At 35.2% G+C, this 19555-nt stretch overlaps 1 protein-coding gene across 2 annotated transcripts in view; it reads right to left on the minus strand.

Moving 5' to 3' along the window:
- Positions 1 to 19555, minus strand: part of LOC139590011 (ciliary microtubule associated protein 1A-like) — a 108954-nt gene that overhangs the window by 12076 nt on the left and 77323 nt on the right. Inside the window, exons 2-3 of one of the 2 annotated variants that reach the window (XM_071427002.1) lie at positions 6855 to 7050; positions 506 to 568 (exon numbers count right to left, since the gene is read on the minus strand). The gene's annotated coding sequence lies outside the window, so the exon portion shown is untranslated. The remainder of the gene's footprint in view (positions 1 to 505; positions 569 to 6854; positions 7051 to 19555) is intronic. The other variant, XM_071427001.1, reaches the window with a different exon arrangement.

The raw sequence follows: 19555 nt of genomic DNA on the forward strand, positions 1-19555 counted from the left end.
TAAGTTAAACCCAAAGTTTTTCAATATTAGTTGTGAAAAAATAAAGGTGTCTCAGGAACTTGTTTTTGCCTACTCAACAGGCATGTTCAAATACTACTCTGCTTTGTAACAAGACTTTAGAACACATTTCACTGACTACCAGACTATATGCATGCAGACATACTTAGCAGCATTTCCTATCTGTCTCAGTGCAAGAGTGTTTGTAAAAGTTATTAGTATTACCTAGAACAGGTGGAATATAGGAAAGTATTTCCACAAATTAGCCTCAGTGTTCTCATGTGTTTATTTCCTGAAAAGATCTCACAAACCTGTCTCCTATAAATGGCTAATTGGCAGCAATTTTAATTTATGGAAAGCAGGCACTAGAAGAGTTCCACATTCACGTTAGCAAGAGAAACTGATTGTACCATAATGAAAGAGCAGTAGTGATTAACAAGGGTTATTTCTTTAAAAACAAAATGCATCCTAATGGATGAAATATTTGGTGTTTGCCTGGTACACATACCTTAGGTCTTCTCCAGGGTGCTTCCTTTAAATTTCAGTAGTAATCCCAGTTCCACTGGATGCCCTGTGAAATACAAGCAGCGCTGTCTATACATATAAGTATCAGCACTTGAGGAACACAGGCCCAAAAGCATTCTCTGGCTTTCTTTTGATAAATAAGATTGATGAAAAGAATGGCTCAGAACTGCCAGTTTTGGTTATGGTTTCTGAGGAATTAAGTCAACATGAAAGAAATAATGTTTTCAAACAGTATTGTTCTCTTTAGAATGATCCCCCAATTTATTGAACTGTACTCATTGGGTCCCAGGTTCAAATGCTGCTTCTGCTCATCAGTCACCACTTGTTGCTTGACCTAAACAACACATCTGTAATTTTCAACTTGAGTAGAATTAGCTCCCAAAAGAAAAAAAAGTTTCATACAATTCTGACTGACTTCTAAATTGGAAACACCTGTTAAGAGTTGTATCTTTTTCCTGACATAAATTAGTGACGAGGAGCTCATGTAAGAGCTGCAGACAGAAAAATAAAATAGTACCATAAGTATTTCAAGTACAAGAAAAAGGATTGTTTCAACTGGGTAGGTATAAGAGAAAAGAATATGTGACCCCAACCTGCTGACTTCCTATAATACCAAAATAGATGCTTGATACCTCTGTTGTGTTAACCAGAAAATGACTGCCTGCAGCAAGATCAAATGTCTCATTAGCACTTATAATCGCTTCCATAAGATGAAAACAGATGAAAGAAGAAAGGATGAAATTCAAACAGTAGATTAAAAAAATGGATCCCTTTTGTTCTGTGGTGTGCCTTCTCTCTCAGATGGGCCTCCCTCATAATTAGCCTGAGTTCAGCAAAGTCATTATAAATGGAGTTCCAGAAAACCTGATCCCACTTTTCACACTGTTCATAAATACAGTGGATGGTTCTTTGTATAACCACCAGTAATTACAATAAAGCATAACATATCTTCCAGAACCAAATTTTAATATTACTGCCCTCCAAACTGATGACAGCATGTTCTCTCACTTCCATTTCTCTATGTTTTCAATGTGATAAAAAAATCTGCTTTAGAAAAGTAATGTTCTTCCAGAATTCTAGAAATCCACCTTGATTCCATCTTATCAGGGAAGTTATTACTTAATTTATTGTAATCTATGGGCTGTGATAGCCTATGAGATTGCAGTTGATGATGCATGAAGAATAATATTGATTCATATTACAGTTGCATAAATTTGATACGTGGCTGGACCTACCCACACACTGAATACATGAAGTAAGGGATAGCTACATGCAGTTGCTTGGCTACATTTAATGACTTCTGACATGTGTTCAGGAGCAGAATGCTAATAAGAATTTGTTTTTAAGAAGTGATGCTAAAGAGATGGAGGCTACTGCAGTCACTCTGCATAGTGCAACATGGTAAGGACCACCAGATTTCATCTTCCAGAAAAGATGACTGACAGACCAAAGCTTATGCCAGGTGATGCTGGGTGATGTTATTTTTCCATGCTTGTATTTCTCTTAACGGTAACATCCAATATTTAGTGGGGAAGCCAATTCTGTGACATTACTTACCAGAAAATAAAGGGCTCAGAACAGTGTGCTGTTATGAGAGAAAGTAGTTGTAAGAATCCATAATTTCTTCCCATTTAATTTGTTAGGGTTTAGTAAAACACAATATATTTAGATGAGTGTAGGTACTGTTTTACTTTGTTGGTGCTTAGATTGCTGGTATTAGTTTCTATCCACAAACATAATAATTCAAATCTACTGACTTGACAATGTGAAAGTACTGTACTACTTGACAATGTGAAAGTACTGTGTATTTGGACCTAAGTGCATTAAGACCAAGAAAGACCAGAAACAGTTTGAATATTAGCATTTCCTTATAATTTTCCTGTCTTCCACTTAAAAAAAAAGTCCTCAAATATCTCTGATAGGAGGATCACAAAAAAGAAGGTCTAGCAAAATCAAAATAATTTGCGTTTAAGGATAAGGCAACATGTATGAAAAAGATGGATACCTTGATTCACATGATTTCCTTGGTGATGGAGGTATTTACCTCCAGGTTCTCTAAGTCAGTATTGTTATGAATGATTTATGTACAAAATGAACTTTCAATGGGACTGCAAAGGACCTTACAGACCTTATTTATTATATACAGTGGGTAGATACTAACTTTTTGTTTCGTATTATGAACTGACCATAAGTGGATATCATCACAGGAAAGTTTGGTTTTGTCAGAGTTTTAAGAAATGACTTGTAAATTATAAAAGTCTGAGAGTGTTCTCAGTGAAGAAAAGGTTTCTGTCATATTTACATGGCCACATTTATTTTGGTGACACCAGGCAAGAACTGTCTTCTGAAGTGGACCAAAATGAAAAGTTAATGATATGTAGGATATCTTGTGGTAGTGTGGAAGTGTGTGTGTGAAAGTGACAGCATTTACTTCACTGGATACTCAATGTAAACCCAAAAATTACATATAATCTTAACTGGTCAATATCATTTATCAGCAGCTGTGAAAAATCCCACACATTGATGAAAATGCTGCAGAAAATGCACAACAAGTTCTGTAAAAGGTTGATGTTTTGCTGTTTCCCACTTGGATTTATTGCTTCTGATTGAAGGGTGAATGTAATTCATGCTCTCCACAATGGGAAATTTTACTTTTACTATGTTCTTCATGCTGACTTAGAAATTTCTTCCATACACTTACAGCACTTACAGCAACTGCAAAGTCAGGCTGAAACTGCAGTGACCAGGGCTAAATTTAAGTGACAAAACTGTTGCCTCTGTTTTCCACAAAGAAGGAAATGTTGATTTTAGAAGTAATGTTCAGTTTATATCTCCCCATCTCTCACCACTATATGAATTTTCTGAAGTCTCCTTCCTTCCCTGTGCAATTCTGTAGAATTTCTTCTATCCACTTTCCTCCCATATATATAACATATATGTCTTTAATATTGAATTTGCTGTACTTATAAAACAAAGTGGAATTAAAAAATACATGCTGATTATCAAATTATTTTTCTTTTGCAATTGTCATAAAGTTTTTACTACCTCCATTTCCTGCCTTTAAAATCTTCTTCTTGATGAGAAATTGTATATGTATAATAACTAAATCAAGACAGAGATGACTATAAGGCATTAAGCATGTATCAGTTTTGCCCCTTAGTTCCACCATCTGCTGTGATACACACAGTGCACTTCCAAAAGAAAAATATTTTCTACTTTAAACTCATTATAGAACTGACAAACTTAGATAGGAAAATAATAATTCTCTACATTGTCGCTTTTGCTATTTCAACATTTACTATCAGCTGCTACTTAAATTCAGCTCATTACAAAGAGCTCAATCTTCTGCACAAAAATACACATCAGCATTCAAGCAATTTGGTTTGAAGTAAGGAGCACAAAGGACTACCAAGATATACCTTGGGTTGTAAAACCAGGGTTATCAGGTTCATAGGAAATCTGAAGTCAATTACACTTCTTAGAATGTTCTGCATCTTTCTTCAAATGCAGAAAATTAATGCAATTTCTTAAATCATGAAAATGTGTTTAATCTACAAAAGTAATGGAGATCCACAGCTGGTATATGAGAAAAAAATTACATTTTCCCAAAAAGAACCTATGGTCTCATTTTTATGGAGAAAACACCTTAACAGAACTAGCAAGAAAAAAAAGACACTGATAAGTATGATAAAATATTACTGCCATACTCTATTTTGGTATAACAGCAATATATTACATGAACATAAAGTTAACTTAACCAGGAAGACACATTTTCCAGAAGTTCAGGAAAACAAATTCAGTTTTATAAATAGTACAATCATGAAGTCATTCAAAACAATGGACCTTTCTCTCAACTATAAAAAGCTTCTAGATATGTTTTCTAATGTATCTTTATACAATCAGGTTAAAAATGGAAAAGGAAAAATCATTTTTATTAAATGTATGCTATTCATGCTGCTTCTTTTACCTTTACAGATGTACTATATGCATAGGAAGATAAATTATAGTACATAGAGATGCACAGTGACCAAAAATGAATTATTATTAACATTTATTATGTACTTTGGTGAAAGCATTGGTATGACTTTTTGCATGGTGACATTCTGTGCTCTGTCTGGAATTCACCCCTCTCAAACCTTAGGAAATGCTGAAAAACATGTGGTTACTTGTCATCAAGTTTATATAACCTTGCCCTGCATGAGAACTGCAACTGCCCCCTCCAAAATAAAACAAAATAAGGAAGGGATACAGGGGTTCCCCTCCCCCTCTGCCAAATGAATACGTTTCTGTGTCCTGTCCTGGCTCCAAGAGAAGGAAGTTGGGTTCAGTTGTCAGAGTGCCAACGCTGTGGGCTCAGGAGAATAGAGCTCCCTTGCCTGTTCTTGCACTGATGTCCTGTGTGAACCTGGGTAGCTCACAGTTCCCTCCCTGCCCCTGGAAAACGAGAATAGCACTGTCCTAAAGCCAGCTGGGGCACTGAGAAATAAATACGAGGCTGCAAAATATCCAGATTGTGTGAGGGGTGGGAGCACAGGCACAGCAATAAAATTATTTCTGTTCTTCAGTTGGCTCACAGAAGTATTGCTGCACAACATACTTGGAATATACAAATACACTTTCTCTTTCGAATTATGCAGCACAGATAAAGATGTCTGATTCTAACCATTTCAACGTTTTTCTTTTCAGAAAACTGAGAATAACAAAGTCTGGGAGCTTGGCATTTTGACATCACCACCTAACATTACCCATCCATTTAACCATTATTATTAGCCTATAATAAATGTTACCTCTCTTATTACTGGAATAGCCACAGATGTGACTATGTTAGAGTATCCTAAACCTAAATATTTTTTGATCTAGGGATTTGAGATATTTTTAAAATGTATAAGGGAATAGTACTGGGAGGGTAGTGGTACTGCTTGTACATAACATATACTTGATGATATGTGTGTTGTACAGTTCCAAGCAGAGCTGCTCTACTGAACTCAGTGATCCACCTTCTGTTTTTGTGATTCTGACTTTCCTTCCACATATTCTTATTTAAATTTATTAAAAAAATTAATACCTGATTTATTTAACTGAAACATATTCCTTTAATTAAACTTGGAAATACTGTTGAGAGTGGAAATACTCTTGAGAAGAGTACTAACTGTATTTCTTTTATTAGCTTATTTGTTTTTATGGGAACTTGCAAAAAGGACAAAAAAGCTACCTAACAACCATTTGAAATGAAATCACTTAGTCTTCATGGAAAAGTGTTTTCCTGTAAATATTTGATTCTCCATTTACCCACCACATGTCCAGTAAAAACAAGGGATGGAAAGTGGCCATTTCAGTGACCTTGTGTCCCTCCCTTGGAGGAAGACAGCTGACAGGTAGATATATGAACAGTTTGTTATTGCAGATTCCAGATCTTGTGATTATCTCTGACTCAACTTCTGGGGTTTTATCTGGAATTCCTGTGGCAGGTCAACTTGTGTACTACTCCTTGTCTTTACCTTGTAGCGACCTTAGGTTAAAAATACACCTTACAATAATACATAACAGTTTCCAAAGTTACTGTTTGAGTTGAAATAATGATGGCAAGCTCCAGACTTAGAATGATCCAAAAGATATGTCTCAAAATGTAGACTCCAGTTTATCTATCTGTGAAGATGTTATCATTATGAGTTTATCTATACTTTTTTGGTTTAGTTTTCAGCTTTACTTGATGCAATAGATACAGTACATAATTGCCATTCATTTTCTTAATGAATAAACCATATCAATTTTATCATCTTTCAGCATATTATGTGATACTGCCAGATGGCATATTTTTAAAATATCTTGTTAGAATTGCTTGGGACTTATTTGATGAGGAAAGATAAGTATTTACATCTAAATCTCTTTCATATGTTTAAAATATATGTCTATATTTATTCATTGTAAAATAAGAAAAAAATAACTTATGAATCAGTGTCACTAAAGTTTATAAATTAAACTAAGTTCCTCTGGTGAATATTTTGAAGAGTGGCACACACTGGCAAATTTTGTCAAAATCTTTTTGCTCTTTCATCCAATATCAGGGTATATTTCCTTGCCTCCCCCATATAAATTTCAAATTCTACTATGTCATGTCCTTTGCTAATATTTTTTGCTACATTAGGCCTCTTCAAAAACTTTATTATGTTCCTCATCAACAGCCAAAAAAAAAAAAAAAGTGAACTTTTAATCTTTGAGGGCTATGGATTTCTCATTTTTGAATACATCCTAGTAACCTAGGATAAGGTCATCTCTAGCCTTTCTTACAGCAAAAAAATAAATGCTTTTTATCCCTCTTTCCCATTACTCACTTCTTCCTGTAGACAGCATAGATGTTCTCGCAGAGATTTGCTGACATTTTGCTTCCTTCTTATTAATCTCTATCTTCTGAGCCCTCGCTATAGCACACCTATCATTCTCAGGGTAGTGTTGCAGGATTTCTCCAATTTCCTGTGGGAATATCTTTCTAGCAAGACGCAGAAGCCAGGAGAGAATTGTGACAATGTGCTATAAAGTGAACAATGCACATGTTATTGGAGGACTAAGGGAAGAACAGGGGTTCTGAACAGGACAAGGGTTCTGCTATTTTTGCTCATGTCTCAACACAAGATTAGCCTCTCCTGCACGTAAACACAGGAAAACAGAACATCTTCTCCTTCAAACTTGGACTTCAAAATGCAAGTTAGAGCAGAAACCTAAATTTGGGTGGTTTTCCATGACTCACTCCTATCCCTGTGCTATGATTTATTGTTTCTCAGTAGTATTGGCTCACTGGGATTTCCTCAAAGGTGCACAAGTACCAAGAAATACAGCAAAATGAATGGATCTGAAAAACAAGATATAGAATTTCATTACAGATTGAATTTATAACACAGAAATATATATTTTTTAATTTTTTACAGTTACAGTGGTACAATCACTACAAAGGTACAACCTTTCTAACCAGGCTTGGATAAAAGAAACAAGAAGGAAATACATAAGGGGTCTTTGCTTTGACAAAGGCACGTGGATGTATCTGTTGAGTAGATCTCTACTGTTTTAGATACTCTGCGGTGTCAAGCTTGCCTCCAGCCACCACTCCAGAAGTAGTCAATATTCCCATATGTCTTGCAGCACATGTTCTGTCTCCACATGAATATCCCAGGTACCTCAGAATATTTGCGATGACGCCAGATGTTTGACTTGGACACTGGGGACCACCCTTCACACCTGCATGCTGGGAGCCTAATAGATAGATACACTACAAGCCCCTCTTACTGTGCAGGCAATGTACACCCAACTTCAGATTCAGTGTTTTCATGCTTCTCTGTTGGCTTTTGATGAAGACACTGTCAGAGGACAAAAGAATAATTCCCTCTCTGCAAAGCTTTAGACCAATACCCTTTATCTTCTCAGGTTAGGAACATGATGATGAGAAGATGAAATGCACGTTAAAGCAGCAATGCTTTGCAAATGGATATGGAGAAGGTGAGATCCATGCTCCTTAAACCAGCACTTCCCTTCATTGCTTCCTGTTTTCTCAGCTGCCAAAGAGGACTTATTTTTTAACTCCTCCCCATTTTCCATATGCCTGTGCATTGCGCTATCTATAGGGCAACAAATTTGAAGTGCATACAAAGAATTAACATATTTAATTCTTAGAAAATATTAATGTAACAATTCTTTGTTTGATTTAGAAAAGTGCTTATAGCCAAAGTGGCTATATAATATATGGTGGCTATAATTGTACCAGTGGTTATAATTATACCAATTACTAGCTCTTTCCCAGAAAAAATAACAGTAAGTTATAATCCAAACTGTTTAGAGAAAACACATTGCTAGATGACCTGGGAAGCTCACTGTTGTGAATGTGGCTCTAAAATTTATTTTTTTTTACACCATACATCACTGGAGAAGTTAAAGTGCTGTAATGTCGTGGATGTTGACATAAGTGGAATAAAGAAAAATTAGCCTATGAAACAAATTATCTGGTATTTAATGGTGAATGATGGAAGGTTAAGGATGTTAAGATCATAGCTGATAATGGAAATCTGGAAAACAAAAGAAGTAGCCTATGAGCTATGACTTTTAGGCATATAGGAAAATAAATCCCTAACTTGAAAGGTTTAATCCCTAACCCCTTTACATTTTGCAAGGGAAGGTGCTTAGAGTTGGACATTTTGTATCTCCACTCAATGGGCCAACATGCTGGCATACAGTGGCTGAATCAGAAATATGGATTCACTGTCTAACCAAAATATACTGCTCAACGTAAGGATCCTTGGTACTGCTCATGTTACCAATTTCTTTTAAGCTTATTTATTACATCTGTGGAAACACTAGCCTATTGTGTCAATAATATTAGTCTAATGATGGAAGGAAAAAATAGAACAATTATCAGGAAAATAAACATTTACAAAACAACTGGCTACGGGGAAGGAAATAAAACATCATGTAAATAATGATTACATAATATCTTCCATTTGACAGTCTGAGTTACTGCTCTTCCTTCACTTATATTAAAATATTCTCTCCAGTTTTGTTCCTTCATACAAAATATCCTAACAGTCTGTTTTTGGAAGAAATAATTCAGCTTACATGGTAACTGCCAGTTTCTTCTAAAAGTGTCTATAATGCACATATTTGCATAACACTACATGTTTTCAGGTGCAAAACATTATGGCTTCTGAATCAAAACACCACCTAACAAATGCTTAAGACCATCCTTACCCAAGAAATATCTTCACTGAGATTGAAATAAAAGCAAAAGGGGATGATTTTATAAATTGAAGCCTGACACACACACATTTTAAAAAATAATCTGTAACAAATAAAAGTGCATCTAAAAAATTAGGACATTTTCTTATTTACATAACCTGTACTGTCATAATTTCAAAATGCCTCAGTGAATTGAGGACCCTGTTGCTACAGATAATATGCAGATGAAGTAGGAAGCAGACGTATCTCATGTCTGCTTAAGCAAAGCAGGCTGTAAAGAAATATACAGAAATTGCTGCATGGAAGCATTAAGTACCTTAACAGCAGGACAGTGAAAGAGTAGCCTGAACTGGTAAGTTACATGATGAGAATACTGAAGTTTGAAGTCCTCAGACCTAGCTAGATATCTGCTTTTGCTGTCCATTCAATAATTTTCTCTGCTTTTATCTGTTCTGCTTATACAGCACACACCAACATGGACCATTCTGGTCAACAGAAAAATGAAATATTTTTCTGGAAAAAAAAAAAGTACAAGTAAAATAAACGTTTCTCCAAAGGATGTGGTTTTTATGGTTGTATCTGTTCCTTCAGAGTCACCATTAAGGTTATAAAATTGTCAACTTACTTTTGTCAAGATTTGCAAATGAAAGATTAACAGTGTGAGTGCCCAGGCTCTTTTACAGACAGTTTTCTCTGTATTATTGACACAACTGGGTAAAAGACTAATGATTCGAAGGTACTAAACACCTGCTTCTGGAAAACAAGCTTATTCAAGACAAGGCAAGATCTGACATCTTTCAAATAATTTCTTAAATCTTATTGAAGCTACATCTCTAACACAAATCACAAAACAGAAGTTAAAAATTCTAATTGTATAAGAACAAGAGATGCTTAACAAAGTCACATGAAACCTACTTTTCACATGCTAAATTTAAATAAGTGCAGAAAATCTGGAGTGGTTCCTCTCCAGGGATACAATGTGTTTTATGCTAATTTATTAATCACTCTTCTTTTGCTAACATCATCCCTAGGACATTATAACCCCCATATTCTTAAACAGGTGAGGGAGACTAACTGCACAATGTACGTGGTAGCTAACAAAATAATTCATGAATTGCCTAAGAAAAAACAGACTTAAGTAGAGGGTATGCAACAGAGAAAGACAGTTGACAAAATATGGATTTTTCAAGCACCCATTAATCAAATAAATGCAAATATTTGGTTAGAAAATTGTCTTTCACGGATCGAAAAGAGTGAGAACTATTGTCAAGCAACACAAGATGAGCATTTGGCTTGACATTAAAATAGTCAGTGTAGTCTTTATTTATATTCAGGGCATCTTCCTTTATCGGGAATCCCATTCCAGCTTCTAGGACCATCCAAAGAGGCAGGTGCAGTGCAGTGCAAAGGAAATAGGATTAAATAGGAATGGTTCAGTCTGCTCCTTGCTATCTTAGCTGGTATTTGGTGTGCCATTACCTTATGCTAGGAAAAACAAATCAAAGCAGCACATTTTGCCAGCAGATGATTTCATAGTTAAAGGAATAGCTGACAGTTGTAAGATGTATGTCAGCTCTGCTTGCTCATACTGCAGATGTATCCATACTTTCAGCCATATTATGTTCTCTTTTTTTTTTTTTTGCACTGTAATTGGTATAGATGTCCCAATGGTCAGGATTCCCTGTGCCAGCAAATTCTAAAAGATATTCTTAAAATAAATACACGATGAATGACAAGTGGCAATAGAAATCCATATGCTACCCAGAGGATAATGTAGCAGTGTTTCCTGAGCACCGTCCATGCTCCGTTATGGCAGAGATTAGATGGAACTAGAATTTAATCTGCCTGGCAGCAATCACAAATGAGGGATTCAGCAAAAATTTGGCTGTTCAAAACACAGAATTATGCTTACACATGTGTGTATACTCAGTGGAAAAAAAGAATTTACAGTATGTAATATATATGCTTTAAAAATTAGTCATTCATTAAAATGTATTGCAGTCTTCCCCCCCCCCCCAATTTCTTCTTTTCAGCTGGCATTCCTTCTGTATGAAACTATTAGAAAACTTTTAAAAAATCAAAAGTAAACAGGCTCTATTTTTTATATTTTGTCTTTCTGAGAATATCTTTACCTCAAAATGCCTCCACTGAAAGTTCCACAAGATAGTTACATAATACATATACATAAAACTTGATTTTAACAGTTCTGAAATATATGTAAGGTATTTTAAGTGTTTCTGCTTTTTTGATTCATTATGCTAGAAAAGTTAAGTATCTTTAAGTAGAAACTTAAAAAAGGATGTTAATAAAAATTTAGATTGATAAAACAAAATACAAGGTCCAAAACTTAAAAAAAATTTTTTTGAAAGCAAATCTTTACCATTTCTTTAAAATTTGGGCCTTGTTTTACAATACATAAAGTATAAAACTGATACAACTATTGAAGGTTGCTTTAAAAAAAGGTGGTTTTTATTTTAGGTCATTATTTCACTCTCTGTTTTGTTATTTATTATTATGTCTTTCAATTGAGCAAATAAAATTTAAATCACATGCTCATATATTCTTTGCCCTTATTGGCAGTAGGGAAAAGCAGGACTATGTTTTTTAGGGTCTTATTTTTTCTCACACTTCACTGGATGAAAGTGCTGTTGTAGATTAGAATAGAATAGAATACCAATACCAATACCAATACCAATACCAATTACAGAATAGAATAGAATAGAATAGAGGTCTTCCTTCAGTTGGAAGGGACTTACAACAACCATCTAATCCAACTAACTGACCACTTCAGGGCTGACCAAGTTGGACCATGTTAAGGGCATTGTCCAAATGTCTCTGAAATACTGACTGGCCTGGGGGACCAACCGCCTTTCCAGGAAGCCTGTTCTAGTGTTTGACTGCTCTCTCAGGAAAGAAATGCTTCCTAATGTCCAGTCTGAACTTCTACTGGTGTAGCTTTGAATCATTCCCACAGATCCTCTCACTGGATACCAGGGAGAAAGGATCAGCACCACCCTCTTCACATTCCCCGTCCTCAGGGCTGCCCTACAAACACTCTCCCCATTTATACTTGTGCCCAGAATTACTCTGTGTTAGGTACAGAATCCAGCACTTGGACTTGTTTAATTTCATATCATTAATAATTTCCCAGTGATTTAATCTGTCTAGATCCCTCCATAGGGCTTCCTGGTTTGATATCATCAGCAAACTTGCTAACAGCACATTCAACTTCTGCATCCAAATCATTAATAAATATATTGACCATGATTGGCCCTATAATTGAACCCTGAGGAGCACCCCTGGTGACCAGTCACCACTTATATGTAGCCCCACTCACCAGAACCTTTTGTTCAACTCAGCCCTATTGTTCAACCAGCATACCACAAACTCACTCATCCCACAGTCAGACAACTTATCAAGAAGGGGCGGTCATGTAAGAGGCTGTATCAAAAGCCTTACTAAAGTCCAGAAAAACTGCATTCACCATCTTCCCTTCATCCACTGGACAGGTGACCTTATTATAGAAGGATATCAGATTAGTTAAACAGGAGTTATCTTTTGTGAACCCATGTTGTCTCTGCCTGATAACTTCATCATTCTTTAAATGCCCTTCCATACCACCCAGTATAAACTTCATAATTTTCACTGACTGAGGTTAGACTAACATGTCTGCAGTTTCCCAGGTCTTCTCTCACATCCTTTTTGTAAATTGGAATAACACTGGATAGCTTCCAGTCTGGGACATTCCCAGACTCCCAAGATATTTGGTAGATGATCAAGATGGGTGCTGCTGTAACATTTGCTAACTCCTTCAGTACTCTATGATGTATCTCACAAGGGCGTGTGAACATTCAGCTGATGGATTCAAAGAATCATAGAATCATAGAATGGTTTGAGCTGGAAGGGATCTTAAGGATCATTTCATTCAAATCCCCCTGCCATGGGCAGGGACATCTTCCCCTAGAACAGGTTGCTCAGAGCTCCATTCAAATTGGCCTGGAACAATTGAGGAATGGGCCATCCACAACTTCTCTCGGCAACCTGTTCCAGTGTCTCACCTCTTTCACAGTAAAGAACATCTTCCTTACTTCTAATATAAACCCAGTCTTTTTCAGTTTAAGGCCATTACCCCTTGTCCTATCACTAAATGACCTCATTAAATGTGCCTCTCCAATTTTATTATAAGCCCCCTTTAGGAACTGGAAGGTGCTGTAAGGTGTCCCCAGAGCCTTTTTTTCTCCAGGCCGAATAGCCACAACTCTCTCAGCCTGTCTTCATGGGAGAAGTGCTCCAGCCCTGTGATCATCATTCTATGAACTATTAAAATCTAACAGCAAAAGATGATATTTTTTAATTTGCAAAGATGATGAAACGTGAACTACATCCAGAAAAATGAAAAAAAAATCTCCTTGTGTAGATGAAATTGAAGAAAAACAAAAATATACTTTCTGAAAACTATATCTAGATTTTTTTTACCCCTATTTCTTCACTACTGTCTTCATCTACAACACTATCTATAAATTACAGTTTATCAAAAGACTGAACTGGAACTACATCTGCAGAGAGCAGAGGAGCCTTTTTTTCTTCATGTAATTGCAGAAATTGGAGCACCAACAATAGGGGTGGGTGCTCAGCCCACAGTAGGTCTTTTCATGTGTCTTCTTCTCCCTCTGACCACTATTTCTGTAAAACTACAGAAGCAAGCCATTGACAACATCCAGCACAAGAAAGCAGAAATGGCCAAAGCAGGTCATTTTATTTGGGCTAAAAATATGGTTAGATGTTTGGTTCTAAGTTGTCCTTCTGTCATAGTGGTTTCATTTCAGCTGATCTTGTCACCGATATCAGTCACCCCATTCTCCATTTCTGCACCTTTCTAGTCCCCCAAATAGAGCTGCAGGAGCAATTTGGAGGTGGGGGAGGAAGTGTGTAGCCATGAGGCTGCTCTCCAGTGTCATCATCAAAGGCATTCACAGTGCTGCAAAGTGCTAAGATCACTATCACTATGTGAGACGTAACCCACCACTAAACACTCTAACCCCTCCCTCCTTGCTTCCAGGAAGAAATTATGGAACTAATGCAATGTTTGCTGCCATCACATTGTTCATGCTACTGTTTTATGTTATATCTCGTCATTCATCCTATTGATTCAGATTATAAACTCTCCAGAGGTGGGACCATCTGGTATTATCAGTTTGTAGAGAGCAAGAGCCTAGCAAATAAAGTCTTGTTCTGGTCTGGCACACACAGTCTTAAAAAAAACCCCAATAATAAATAGTTTTACTTAACCAGTTGATTTTTTTTTAATTGCCAGTGGACACTTTGGTGTAATATGGATATTAAAAAAAGGGAAAATAAAAATACAAGATGAGGAACAAATTCAGATTAACCTAGTCACCTTTTATCCTATGAAGTCTCCTGTTTTCTATTTACACAATAAATAACAGTTTTAATATGCTGGTTAGATTAAATCAGATGTGAGATTATTTCCTCCATCTTTTATATACAGAGGTGAGGATCTGACTAAAACACATAGAATCTACACTAAAAAGTACAGTCATGACTAATTAATTACATCATAAGGTTAGACAATAATATAATTTTGCTAATTACAGCTTGGGGCCGATTTCTCAGTGTAGCGGACAACAGCATGTGTTTATTCCCCATAATAACAATAATGGGATACATCATTAACCCTACTTTATTCTTTCTTAATTTTTATAATACCAATAACAAAGATCATTAACCTCTGTTCTGTTTAACATCTAATCAGCCATTTTAGTTAAATAAATATAATATGAAACATTAAACATCACTTTGTTTAGCTAGATTTCCTCTCAGGAGGGGAAATTCTCCTAATGTTATATTAATACCAGTTGACTCAACAAGTGTTAAAACACCAGGGGCAACGTGGTGAAAGATCCATTGCAACTCTCAGTGTTTAAATGAAATCTGTTTATTCATAATTATTTGATAAACATTTTCTTAAAAAAAGAGCAACTTTTCCATTACAACATATATTGAATATATTTAATACATTTTCCTTTTGATCATTCTGTTATGTTCTAGAATTCTAATTTCACTTAGATTCAGGTATTTATAGATGTAAGGTTTTGTTCAATCCCATAAATCATCCTTTCACTACAAAGGTAAGAGTAAAATCTACCTCTGATACTAGAGGTACAACCAAATTAAGAAGGGGAAAAAGAATATATTTTTGATGAGGAGAGTCCATTTTACATAAATGTCCCAGGGTGCAACACCATAATACAAGTAAAATCATATAACCAATAGTTTGAATCACTATTTCTAATGACTTAAAAAAGATAAAAGAGGAAAATTGTGATATATTAGTAAGCAAGAGGTATGGTTTTGAATTTCAGGCTTGGATATTGAAATATATTTGTTTACACAGGTATAAGGGTAACATTTAATAAGGCCTTAGTTTTTTAGGTGTGTAACCATAACAAGGTAGTAGGAGATATAAGCCAAAACAGGGATGAAATGACATAATTTTGAAAATTACAAAAAAAATTTGGAAATTACTGAAAAAGGTTAGAGCAGTTCTGAATATTGCTGTTGAGACTGGTGGACCCCAAGTCTTTTCTTATATTTATTCATGTATGAGCATTGCAAGCCAAGATCATCTTTTAGAGTGATGTCATGTACAGATCGATAATCAGTTGATTTGAAGAGAGCATCTGTGAAGCCTACACATTTAATATAAGGGTTATGGGATATTACTTATTTAGAAGTGATCCAACAGGAATACATAACCATTTGTCATTTTAAGGCCATAGAGAGTTCCCAAATGCTCAGATCTATGGGAACATGTTGACGTTAAAATCCTATTTGATTTTTGATGAATATCTGTTGGGTCCATATGCAGTACCTCTCTGCCTTAAATTAGATATATTGATTTTTTTCACACTTCTGCAGAACTTCTGTAGTATTTATTCCATATTGGCACCAATAGTCCTCTTCACCACAAATTAAGCATTCAGAAAATAAAAAATTGTTATAAGAAGTCAGAATTACAGCAGAATAAAAAAGGGCATCATGAAGTACAAACCTCCATTTTGAGCTTCTTTCTGCTATATTTAAGAATGCTAAAGGTAGCACCTAAGTTTGAGTTAAGCTATGAATCACAAAATAAAGATTTGCCTGTTTGTCTACTTTTCTTGAATTTAATGAGACTCAAAACTAATTTCAGTGTAACTTTTAAATTCTTGCACTGCAAGTCATGTATATTCTGAACAGTTTCAAGTAAGACTCTAGATTAGGAAGGACGACATTTTCAATTATATCAGCATAAGAAGACACTGCTTTAATTCTGTCACAAATGTTTACACTGCTACAAATCTTTTGAGAAAGGAAATAGAAGAAAGTCATTCTCTCTCACTCAAAGATACTGCTTTATTCAACATGCCATTTAAGAATACCATTCAGTTGCCACTGAGGTAGAGTTCTTTCCAAGGTGGTACTGCTTTATCCTTACATTAGGTTAAAAATATCCTCTCCCTTTACCGCAATTCCTTGGTCCAAAATGCTTTTCCAAGCAAGCATGAAAACTGCGTTCTTACTTTCACCAGACAATTGAAAATACACATAGCATTCCTCAAAATTGCCATGAAAAGTACACCTAAGTGATGCATTTAGAAAGAATGAGGAATTAGAACTTTGCGTGTATTTCTAAAATTAGAGAGACATGATTAATGCATATTTTTCCTGTGAATGAGAGTCCCTTAACTGTGGATTGTCTTTTTTGCAAGGAAAAGGGGCATACCAGTTTTTCTTCAGCTCTACCATTTGATTCCTAATTATTCTAAACACTGTTATAGGCAAGAATAATTGATCTTCTCCTACTTTGTCTACAACATAATTTTATCCACAATTTATAACGTATGTAAGCAGACATCTGACTTAGAAGTCATCAAATGTCTAGAAGATCATTATACACAATGACTGTAGTAAGCCAAACACAAGCTGATTTCCAAGATTCTAATGATTCTTGGTTTTCTTAACTTTAATGGAATTTCATACAAATCCTAAAAGACAACTTTATGCAGAGCCATGACTCTATGTTGATCATTTTCCATTCTCCCACTAATCCACACCTCTACTACACTGGATAAAACATCAAGCTACAGTTAAACTAAAGGAGAGTTGTGTATCTGTCTCTTTCCCCTCCTTTTTCTTTCTTAAAAGAATAAGGATTGCAATCCCCACCTTCAAATGGACAGTTTTTCTTGTTGGTTTGAACTTTGTGAACAGCTTGTGAGAAAAATCCTAAACAGCATTTTATTACAGGTTAAAATATAGGTAAATAAAATTATAGCAATTTCTGCTGTTTTTAGGAGGAATTCAGGAACAAGAGATTCTACTTGATAAAATGAAAAGGTAAAGTAAACTTCAAATGTTTTGTTATAAGAAACTAAATATTAAACAAGCATTCTGGGTTTAGTTGGTGGGTTGGATTTTCTTTTTGGTTTTTTGTTTGTTGATGACAGTATTGTTCTTTAACACCATACTCCCTCACCTTTGCATTATACAAGAAGATTATGAACAACTGTCTGATAGAAGAGTGGTTTAGAATGCTTTGTTTATAATGTATTTCAAAGAAAGAAGAAAGGATTAAGAGCTGGCTGTGATTTAATACAACCCCAAGCTCTATCAATCGTTACTCACTATTAATATGAAAAACCAAAAGACAATAAGGTCTTTTCAACTGGTATAATTTAATTAATCTCTGTCTCTTGTAAAAATATCTGCTGCAAGAAGTATTCTGAAAAGTGGAATTTATGAATAAAAGGAAATTCTGGGGATTCTTTGGACTTTATTGTTTTCAAAACCTGACAATTACATGTAGACATTACATATGCATAAAATAGAAGATTTTTTCAAACAAAATAAACCAGAAAATGAAAAACATTATATAAACTACATTTTATAAATAAAAGTGTAAACCACCAAATTTTATAACAAAATAATGTTTATAACATTTTGATTGATTCTCTTTGCTGAAAATCACACTTAAAAATTAAGTTGTACATTAAATTAGGTAATATACCCCCAAAAAGGGGGTAATTAAGCATGAAGACAATCTGTCTAAATGGCTCTCAGAGTGAACCAGTACTCATTGGTTTAGGTAATGAATGGGGATATATATCTCTGCACTTGCAAGCAATTCACATTTTTGCTTTTATCCTGGGAGTATCACTATTTGGATCAATTCTCTCTAGGAAAAAAAGACAGTAAAGTGGGTATGCCTACACATCAAGTGCAATTTGTTTTGTTTACACATAGCCATCTGTCCTGTAGTACAGACATACACACAGCATTTAGACTATTTTTTAACAAGAATTATAGGATGACATAAATGGCCAGTTTCTCAAGGGCCAGTCTCAACATCAAGGTCAAACCCAAAGCTTACATGATTCTCTCTGTAGAAGATAGTGCAAAATCTTGAAAGTACATACATTTCTTCTCAGCACTGTTTGCCCAATTGTTTTAAAAGACATGTAGCAACCACAAAATATAATTTATACTATCTGAGAAGTCCAGTTAGGCATGAAGTGTGCTTCTCTATCTATACTGCTCCACTCAGGCATACTCTTTTGTAAAGAATGCCTATTTCTGCTTCTGCATTTTCATTCATTAACCTGGATGTGCCCTTTACACGTACAACAAAACTGACAAGCAGGTGCAATTGGATTTCCCACATAGCATCAAAACTGTAGCCCTGGTTTCCAAAATGAGGGCAGATGAAAGGAAAGCAGCACTTCTGCATAATTTTTCTATAGTAGACTAAAATACAAAATACCAAGAAGAAAACTATGTACATCAATTATCATAGAAAATTCATAGAAGAACTATTGTGCAACATCAGTATTTTGTGTTTATTTTAATGGGTGTATGTTTCATATTTTGCAGCAAATTTAAAAAATGCAGAATTCATGCTGATCAAGACAGAGTTTGTAAAAAAAAGAAAGTAGTGTTAGCAACAATTAGCTCTGTTGTTAAGTGATTGCAGGCTTGCTGAGGAGAGGAAAAACTGAAAGAGGACACAAATGGGGGAGTGACTGAAGGTCCACTAAACACCACTAACAGCAGCTGCTGAAATAACTTTGTAGCAATGGCAGGAATAGAGTTTTAGGGTTTATTGCAAGCACTATTACTATTATCATTCAATGGAAGAATATAAACAAAAGAAATCATGCATTCTAAACCCATGAAAATACAATAAACCTAGCTGCCTATTTGCACAGAAGATATAAAATACTTCTTGAATGCTTTTTGTTGTTTGTGTAAGACC

This window comes from Agelaius tricolor, unplaced genomic scaffold (assembly GCF_023055355.1).
Source record: "Agelaius tricolor isolate 1412-34295 unplaced genomic scaffold, bAgeTri1.0.p SCAF_5, whole genome shotgun sequence".
Lineage (NCBI taxonomy): Eukaryota > Metazoa > Chordata > Aves > Passeriformes > Icteridae > Agelaius > Agelaius tricolor.